Source organism: Felis catus, chromosome X (genome assembly GCF_018350175.1).
Source record: "Felis catus isolate Fca126 chromosome X, F.catus_Fca126_mat1.0, whole genome shotgun sequence".
Classification (NCBI taxonomy): domain Eukaryota; kingdom Metazoa; phylum Chordata; class Mammalia; order Carnivora; family Felidae; genus Felis; species Felis catus.
Window position 1 is genome coordinate 34,860,553 of NC_058386.1, and position 9,949 is coordinate 34,870,501.

The 9,949-nt window shown below is 52.0% G+C and overlaps 1 long non-coding RNA gene across 1 annotated transcript; it reads left to right on the plus strand.

Moving 5' to 3' along the window:
- The first annotated feature begins 261 nt into the window (after nucleotides 1–261).
- LOC109496479 lies at nucleotides 262–9,731 on the plus strand. The gene is made up of 2 exons (XR_002152509.3): nucleotides 262–848; nucleotides 9,466–9,731. It is a non-coding gene; the product is annotated as an uncharacterized LOC109496479 (long non-coding RNA).
- The last annotated feature ends 218 nt before the right edge of the window (nucleotides 9,732–9,949 follow it).

Below are 9,949 nucleotides of genomic sequence, written 5' to 3' on the forward strand. Positions count from 1 at the left end.
CACAGACAGACATGGGCAGGCACATACACAGACACGTGCACAAGCACACAAGAGATACGTGCACGCACACACACGCACGCACACACACGCACACACTTTCCAGCCTGCAGTTCCGCAGACTTACCACATTCGTGCTCACCCCTGGGATTTTACCACTTTGCAGCTGCCCTTCCTTTGGCCAGCTTTTCCCTCCTGGACAGTCCCCACTCATTCTTCAGGTCACAGCTCGGACGTCATCCCCCCACCCCCCAGGGAGTCAGTCAGTACAACACGGTGGACAAAAGTACAGACTCTGAAGCCAGATTACCTGAGTTCAAATTCTGACTTTGCTGCTCGCCAGCGGCGTGCCCTTAGACAAGTTACCTCACCTCTCTGTGCCTCGGTTTCCTCCCCAGTAAACCGGGATGGCGATGTTAACGGTACCTACCTCACGCGGCCGTTTCGGTTAATGCGTGGAAAGCACTCAGCAAGGTACCTGGCCCACAGGGGAGATTAGTTAGCCTGTCGTTGTTATTTGCTGACCACTCCTAAGACCGGATTAGGTCTCAGCATCAACGCAGGGACCCATCTGGGCCACAAGCATGTTTACTGTCTCTATCGGCAACAGCAGCAGGCCTGGCAGGTTTTGGAGGACATCCTGTCCCCCGAGAGCCTCGGTACCACGCCCGGGGCCCCTCACACCCATGTGCTCAACACACAGTTGCTGAGCACAAGCATGCCTTTGCATGATCCATTGAGCTGCCCTGGAGTGTTGCTTCCTCTTCCGTAAAGTGAAATCACTGGACCGAAAGTTTTCTAAGGCAATCCCGACCTTTCTCCGAGGAGAGGACCGAAGCCCAGAGACAGAGGTAGGCTCGCTCAAGGCCACTCAGCAAGCTGCTGGAAGAACCGGGGCCATCATTCAGGGGTTGTGGCTCACGGCGTTGTTTTCTCTTGCCGAAACGAAATGATTTGGGGAGCTCTCCCTAGCAAAGGCAGAATAGTGAAAGCTAGCCACGTTCGGGTGGAAATTTGAGAAAGAGGATGAGTCATATCTCTTTAAAGTATCACTCGGTGTTTTTGCTGTGACAGAGCATAAAAATAACAGCAGTTAGCTGGCTTAGTGAATCCTTGCCACCAGCCAGGAACCGCATGAAGCACTTGAAACACTTTTCCTCATCTGAGGCTCCAAATGATGCCATGGGAAACGCACCCATTTTACAGACGATTCTTTAGGGTGTGTGTCACAAACACAGCCTGAAAGCAGTGGAAGTGGGAAGTGGCTTGCAGGAGATACGGGTTGTACCGGTCAGCTACTGCTGGGTAACAAGCCACCCCAACGTATACAACAAGCATTTATTCTCATACTCGCAGGTCGGAGGGCCACCTGGAGTGGCTCTGCTTCAGCCACATGTCTGCAGGTTGTCTGGTCTGGGCTGGACCGGACCCCAAGCTATAAGGTCAGGTCAAGACCACAGGTGTCCTCATGCTGCTGAGACCGGCTGGCTCCTGGGGCAGGTTCTCTCACGATCATGACAGAAATGCAACAGGACAAGTGCAAACATACGACCCCGCTTGCGGCTTCGGCTCGGAACTGGCACGGGTCATCACTTGTGTCTACATTGTAATGGCCAAAGAAAGCATCAATGGGATGGGAAATAGACCCACCCCTCTTTAATGGGAGGAATGGCAACGGGCGTGGATAGAGGGAGGAGTGAGAAATTGGAAGCAATGATGCAATCTACTGCCGAGGTCATTCACAATGTAGCAAGATCTGAGCATCAGCATGTTTTTATTTTGTGACGATGGGGGGGGGGTGGTGGGCAGGGAGGCACTGACGTTACGTGTATCTCAAATGCGGGGACGAGATTTCCCTCTTCATCTTGAATTTAGAGTCAAGGTTTCCAGGGGTGCTGAGGGAGACAGAGAGCCTTCTGGACTAGAGAGGGGACGTGGGGACAAGCGACCTCCTAACGGGTGTTTGCAGACCCTGACCAGGACAGCAATTATCTCTGTGAAATCAGAGACTTGTTCAGTGTGCAGCCTTCGGGTCACGCAGGGCTGAAGCCCCGCCCACTTCTAAGGCGCTTGCGGGGAAAGCGGCTGGGCAAAGGCAGATGGCCCGGACACCTCCGTGCACCTGAAATGCTGACCAGATGGCCATGCTGCCTGCCTCTTGCGCCTGAACTTCTCCTCTCCTCCCCTCCTCTTCCCCCCCCTCCTCCTCCCCCATCTTGTGAGCTCTTCCTGTCCTGAGTGTGCTGTGCTGTCTTTTCCACTTCCTCCTATGCCCAAATCCAAGTGGCATCACTGTTGAGCCTGGTGACCTCTCTAAGCTTTGGTCTTTCCATCGAGAAAATGGTCATAATGCCTCACAGAAATGCAGTGAGGAGGACTAAATGAGAGAACAGTGGCTGGAGCATGATAATGTTCTGAAAGTCCTAGCTCTTATTAGCAAATGTCTCTCAGATCTCTGATGTTCAGGGTCAGACCTCACATTCAATCTATGCAGGCATTGTCTGTTGGTGTGGCGTTCATGTTCCAAACATCTCACGGCAGGCCTGCCCAAGTACGGCTGTGCCAGTGGGACCCCCAAAGCCATTCATTCATTCATTCATTCATTCATCCATCCGTCCATCCATCCAATGGTTTTTTAAGCATATTTATTTATTTTTAGAGAGAGAAAGAGAGAGAGAGAGAGAGAGCCTGACGCGGGGCTCCGACCCACAAACCGTGAGATCATGACCTGAGCCCAGATCAAGTGTCAGATGCTCAACCGACTGAGCCACCCAGGCGCCCCCATCCGTTCACTGATTTTTATTGGTGGCCCCCTATATGCCCAGAATCAGCCCAGAAACTAAGAGAGATATGGAGAAATGTAAAACACAGCTCGTATTTCAAGTAGCTCCTGGTCTACCTGGGAATCAATGCCTTCAAGCAAGCAGAAAAAAACTGAGAGACAGGAGGGGCCCAACTCCCACCCAAGGCAAGAAGCCCCCTTCCCTGTTCCCAACAGGTTCAGCCTCCCGCTGCAATAGACCCGCACACAGGGAGCTTAGAGCCTAAGGCAGGTGGCCGGGTTTTTTCAGTTCTGATTGTAAGAAAAAAAATGCGTCTCTGACTTTGAGCTGAAATTTAGCTTCCTGTGATGTTTGCCCCCCTGGCACATTTGCAGGAAGCTGTCCCATCTTTTCTGATTATACGTATACCGCTAAATCCGTGCTTTCTGGGGCGTTCCGTGGAACACTGGTTCCACGGAGCTTCAGTACGTCCCCACGTATTCCAGCCGAATCAGTGCTCGTCGGTCATTCCGTCTGAGAAACTCCGGGCAAGCAAAACCAGTTTCTGTTACCGAAAGATAGCGCCACGAAGCCTATGAGAGAAGCAGGGCCGGGCTTTGCTCGGGGGACATGGCTCAGAGCCGGCATTCCTCAGTGAACTCTTTGGGGAAAAGTAAAGTTTAAAAAAATCATAATAGTAAGGTAATCTGGACTGGGAGAACAGAGGCAAGAAAGATCATTCTGAGTTGGATGGTGCAGCACCCACTCAGCACACTTCACATATCCGGGCACATGGCCTTGACTCCCGATCTCCAGCACCGCGTATCTGCCTGAGCGCTTTCTGGCTACCGGAGCCTGCCGTACCCATGACCGCAGCAGGCTGGAATTCCTAGAAATCTAGTGACCCTCTCCCCCGGAGCAGCTGTCACCCAATGATTGACAGCCCAACTCCTGGACCGTTGGCTGGGATACATCCTACAGCAGGTCCCAGAGGGCCCCGTGGGACTGAGCCCCACTTGCCCACATGGGTGGTAACTGACTTGCCGACACACCCTCCCATCCCTGCCCTGACGCCTCACTCCCCGACAGGTCCTTCTCGCAATCCCCTTTCAAATGCGCTATGTGCACTCAAGTCCATGTCCGGGCTCTGCTTTTGGTGGGACCCAAAACACAACAGATGGTCTGGGGAGTGTTTTCCACCGTCAGGGCTGAACATAAAAGAGGGGCTAGTGTCTGGTGGGCCAGAAGAGGAGGAGGGAGGGGGAGAAGAGGGGCACGGTCGTCCTCAACGCGTCACTTCTCCTCCTCCCCACCGCCCACGTCAATTTCCCCACTCGTCTGCCCGCGGCCTGGGGACTCAGTCTGGCCGGGGTGGAAGGGGACTGCAGACAAGGAGTCATGGGAAAGGAGGACAGGGCTCTCTTGGGTCCATAAATCACTCGGCAGAAGAGAGGTCTGGCGTTCCCAAGCCTTGAAGCTAATTCCCAGGGCTGCAAATACCTGGCAGGCAACCCCCAAGTCCGGGCGGGACTCAGCGGGACTCAACCCCAGCTTCTGGGTTGCTTTTCTCCATTTTACTGTGGGTGTAACCTTGAGCCCTCTGCAGAGGTAAACAGCGGGGTCTGAATTATTCGGTTTGGAAAAGGAAGAGGCCCCAGGGAGGGAAGCGCTGCAGTAATAAATGCGGAGGAGACACGGCTTCCCCTCCCTTAGCACGAACCCGGGGCATCTCTACCAGCACAAAGGCATCACTCTCCTCTCCCTATTGCATGGGCCGGAGTCACAGAAGCCACAAATCACTAAGAAAAGTGCGGAAGAACGCTTGCCGTTTCTTGGAATGGAAATAATAATAAATAATAATAATCCGGGCCGTGTACGTAGCCAGGACATTTTCTCCAAGGATTACACTCAAACGTATCGTAAGTCCCCAGGGTCTGGATATTTTTTAATTCAAACTGTTACTGGGGGTTCACGGGCAAATAAAAAGAAAGAAAAATTACCCCCAGAAGTGAGTTACCGGGAGGTGACCACCACACTGCGGTCCTGTAGCATCGGTCTTTTTATTGTCTACGCCGTCTGTATGGTTACATCCGGGTCAGTCCCACCATGCCCACTGCTCTTCGCAGAAGAAACTAACCGACATCGACCATCTCCTGAGCGTCAGGCGTGCCCCCCAGACGTTATATTCTTAAGTCTCATTACCCCCCGGGAGCTACCATTTAAATGATTACTGTGTGCCCGCTAAGTGCTTTTTTTTTTAATTAAAAAAAATTTTTTTTAATGTTTATTTTTGAGACAGAGAGAGACAGAGCATGAGCAGGGGAGGGGAAGAGAGAGAGGGAGACACAGAATCCGAAGCAGGCTCCGGGCTCTGAGCCATCAGCCCAGAGCCCGACGCGGGGCTCGAACTCACAGACCGTGAGATCGTGACCTGAGTTGAAGTCGGACGCTTCACCGACTGAGCCACCCAGGCGCCCCCCCCCCCGCTAAGTGCTTTTGATGCAAACTTCGTGCAATCCTCACAAAGTCCTCTGATGTGACTTAGTGTCCCTGCGTTTCGGATGAGGACACCGAGGCTTAGAGTAAAACGTGAAGAAAATCTCAGGTGGAAACTGGAGGAAGCCAGGTAAGGGTGCCAACCCAGGTCCCACCCTCAGCCCCATCCTGGGGACTCTGGGACACAACTTCTACCCCAGAGTTTGTCTTGCCTCCAGGGAACGGAGTCGGGGTTTCTTAGGCCACACTGGTCACTGGCTATGGGTGCCCGGGGATGAAGATGGGAAGGGGGACAGAAAACTTCTAGCAATTTTCAACCCTCCATGCCTCGGGGGAGGCCACCGATCGGGAGGGCGACCTTCTGAAGGTTACAGCTGTTGGCCGCAGAGCCTCCTGGAGCTGGGGACAGGGCACCCAGACTTGGCCGAAGGAATGTTAAGAGAGGAGCACCTTGGCACGAGACCCTCCTCTCGCCCCATGTTTGGACCCCACAACACGGACCGCCTGGTCAAGCCAGCCCACCCATTGCTAATTCCTTCGGCCAGGTCTGTGCGCCCTGTCCCCAGCTTCAGGAGGCTCTGCGGCCGACAGCTGTGGCAGCCAGGAGCCGGGGGGCGAAGGCCTACAGCAGCCAGCCGCTCACGTCTGTGCAGCCTCGAAGCCCAAGCAAGCCACCGCGGAGGCGTGCATCCCGGCCCCAAGGAGCCCGGCTGCACTCTGGTCCCTGTGCCTTGACACTGACCGTGGTGGCCTGACAAATAAGCCTGCTCGAGGCCTTGACCGAGGCAGACAGCCAGGAGCCCAAGTCGCAGGGATCGGGCGAGAAAGCAGCACAAGAAAAGCAGTGGGACCTCAAAAGGGCAGCCTAGGGGCGCCTGGGTGGCTCAGTCGGTCGAGCGTCCGACTTCGGCTCGGGTCATGATCTCACGGTCCGTGAGTTCGAGCCCCGCGTCGGGCTCTGTGCTGACAGCTCGGAGCCTGGAGCCTGCTTCCGATTCTGTGTCTCCCTCTCTGCCTTCTCCTCCCCTGCTCACCCTCTGTCTCCCTCTCAAAAATAAACATTAAAAAAACTTTTTTTTAAAAAAGGGCAGCCTGGAACAGACTGGACCCAAGTGCAAGAGGTTACACACTCACACGATCATATACACTCACACACCCCACACATTCATATACGCTCACATGCTCACACACATCCAGGTGCATTTATACTCACTCGGACTGTCTCACACCTAGCCTGTCGAAGTCCAACAAAAGCTGTGACAAGGCACACATTGTGTTTTCTGTATTTGTACATGTTGATACGTGTCAATTTACTTCAGTCGATGGAATAACCCTCTTATTGCAAACAAATAATATTCGGTGAAGAAAAGTAAGTTCCGAAGGATACGTACAGGATGCCACCACCTTTGTAAAATTTAAAAACAATCAAAGCAATGGTGTATGTGGTTTGTAAATACATACATATGTAGTACGAGTCTATTTTTTTATTTTACTTCTTTTGGGAGAGAGATCGAGTGGCGGGGGGCGGAGAGAATCTTCAGCAGGTTCCATGCCCCACGCAGGGTCTGACGTGGGACTCGATCTCACCACCCTGGGATCATGACCTGAGCCGACATCAAGAGTCCGACGCTCAACTGGCTGAGCCCCCCAGGCGCCCCCGCAGTACAAGTCTAAAACGTTCGTGCAAAAGATGACATGTGGCCCCTGAGGGGAGGGGAGGAGGGAAGCTGGGAGGGAGGGAGAGAGAGACGGGATTTTCACTGTCTTTGGAAATTGGTATTTTGTAAATCTATGAATAAAAGAAACAAAGGAAATACGACAAAATGTTAACATTTGGCTAATCTCTGTGGTAGGGTCACGGGTCTTTCCTACAGCTGTCACCATAACCTATGAGCCAGAAGTTCTACTCTTAGACCCTCAATGCAACATGCCCAGGCGCAAAGAACATGCGTCCCAGCGTGATTTTACCGGCCCCACAGGGAAAATGAGCCCAATGCCAGTGAACAGCAGAACGGATGAGTAAATCGCGGTGTGTTCGTGCAATGGCATACTATTTGGCGACGGGAGTGGCCAGATTACAACACACAACAGCATGATGTAGTAGTTCAGCAGTCAACACACCGCCGTGTTGCAGCCTGAGAGTGCTCGGAGTCTGACTCTGAGCTTACCTTTACCGGTGTGTTGTATGTTTTCAGGTTACTAATTAGCGTTCTTTCATTTCAACTTAAAGAGCTCCTTTCGGCATTTCTGGTAAGGCAGGTGTCACGGTGATGGACTCCCCCGACTTTGTTCGTTAGGGAAAGTCTTTACTCCACCTCCATTTCTGAAGAGCAACTTGTTGGGTAAAGTAGTCTCGGTTGGTACTTTCTTTCTTTGAGCATTTTGAGTATACCATCCCGAACTCTGCTGGCTCGCGAAGTCTCTGCTGAGAAATCCTCTGACAGCCTTCGGAGGGGGGGGGGGGGGGGTTCCTGGTATGAGCGATTTTTTTTTCTCTTGCTGCTTTTAAAATTCTCCCTTTGTCCTTGATTTTAGACAGCTTTATTTTAATATGTCTTGGAGACGATCTCTGAGTTAAATGTGTCTGGGGACCTATGACTTCACGAACTTGGATATCCAGATCTCTGCCCAGCTTTGGAAAATTCTCAGCCATTGTTTCTTTAAATAAGCTTTCTGTCCCTTTCTCCCTCTCTCCTCCTTCCGGGACTCCGAGAATGTCTACATTGTTTCGCTGTAGATGGTATCCCATAATTCACATGGGTTTTTGTCACTTTTGCCCGTTGTTTTTTTTTCTTTGCTCACTTCTAAGTGGATAATTTCAAATAACCTATCTTTGAGTCCGTAGGTTCTTTCTTCCGCATGATCAAGCCTTCTGTTGATGTTCTTTGCTGCATTTTTCATTTCGTTCACTGTATTCTTCACCCCCAGGATCTCTTTTTGTTCACATATTGTTTCCCTGACTTCCTTGAATTGTCTTTTGGTGTTTTCGTGTAGCTCACCAAGCTTCCTTAAAACAATTCTTTCTTTTTTTTTTAATGTTTATTTATTTTTGAGAGAGGGAGAGAGAGACAGCAGGGGAGGGGCAGAGAGAGAAGGAGACAGAGGATCTGAGGCAGGCTCTGAGCTGTCAGCGCAGAGCCTGACGCCGGGCTCAAACTCCCGAGCGGTGAGATCGTGACCTGAGCCGAAGTCAGACACTTAAACCGACTGAGCTGCCCAGGCGTCCCTAAGCCAATTATTTCTAATTTGTTACCAGGTGAATTGCAGATCTCCACGTCTTCGGGATCCGTTACTAGAGAATTACTGTGTACCTTTGGTGGTATCATGTTTCCTCCATCTGTCATGTTCCTTGAAGTCTTTTGCATCACTGTCTTCACATTTGAAGAAGCCGTCATCTCCTCCAGTCTTTGCTGACTGGATTCAGGAAAGAAATACCTTCTTTCAGCCTTACTAGGGATTTTGAGGCTTTCTTAGACCTTCTCTGTGGCTATGCCTGCTCTATACTTTATTCCCTCTTGGGAGTAGGGGTGGGGGGATTCTTAAGATTTCACGCCTTCTCCCAACCCTACAAAGCCCGGCGGTGTAGGGACAGACTCCCGTTTGCTTTCCCTAAGGTGGTGCTGAATGCTCACCTTTGTGTGTTTTCTCCCAGTGCCGCAGAGTCGGGCTGGCTTTCCGCGCGTGCTCACCAGCTATGTGCATAGGCTCATACTCGCTGCCCTCAGGGGTGCACACAGGGAGCCAGCCATAGGGTCGGGGGGTGCGGGTGAGGCACATGGAGTGTTGGACATCATGCCCGTGAGCCTACCGGGGGGATTTTCAGGGGAGATGTCCCCAGTGGCTCAGGGATGGGCTCCCTGCTAGACTCTAGGAAGTGGTCAGAGAATCAGCGTCCCTCTGATACCTTCTGATCTCTGGCCGCCGTTCGCCCAGCTTACTCTATGCCCCTTAGGCACGCAGCTCACCTCAGCGCTCTGGACGGGGGGAGACAAAGTGGGCTTCTTTGGCCGCCTCCCACATAGCCGGGGAAGCTGAGCATTCACTCGCATGCTCTCACTCCTCCTGTAGAAGAAATCGCAGGCTGAGGGAGTCTGTCTTGGCACGGAGCTGTGTTGCCGTGGGAGAGGAATAATTCAAATAAAGCAGAACGATTTCTCCTCCCCTCTTCAGGGCATCCAATCCCCGATTTTTGTTGTTGTTGTTCCAACAGCGTACCGAAACTTCACTGGACTCCTGGACTTCCGCAAAGACGGTCTCATCCGCGGGCGATCGTCAAAATCTGTGTTCCTTGCGGGGGAAGAAGGTAGAAAACGCCTATCCTGCTAGCTTGGTGACGTCACTCTCCATGCTCTGCTTCTTGATCCAGGTGTGGTTACCTGAGGGTGTTCGGTTTGTGACAAACCATCCCGTGTACGCTTACGATTTGTGCACTCTTCGTCATTTCCTTACGTTTGAATAAAATCTACATTCATTGTGTCTCCAAAGTAACAGTTAAGGCACATTCAACGCAACGCTCTCTGTTGGGGCTATCGCACGAAGGCCATTGTCAGCCATTCATTTCTCAGCTGAAATTAATCTATTGATCACCACTGTTGTAACGCACTCGATATCAGACATGAAATTATCGACTGGGAATAGCCGCTAGGCCGCTGCAGTAATGGGGGGGTGGGAGTGGGAGCTCCATTAATGGTATT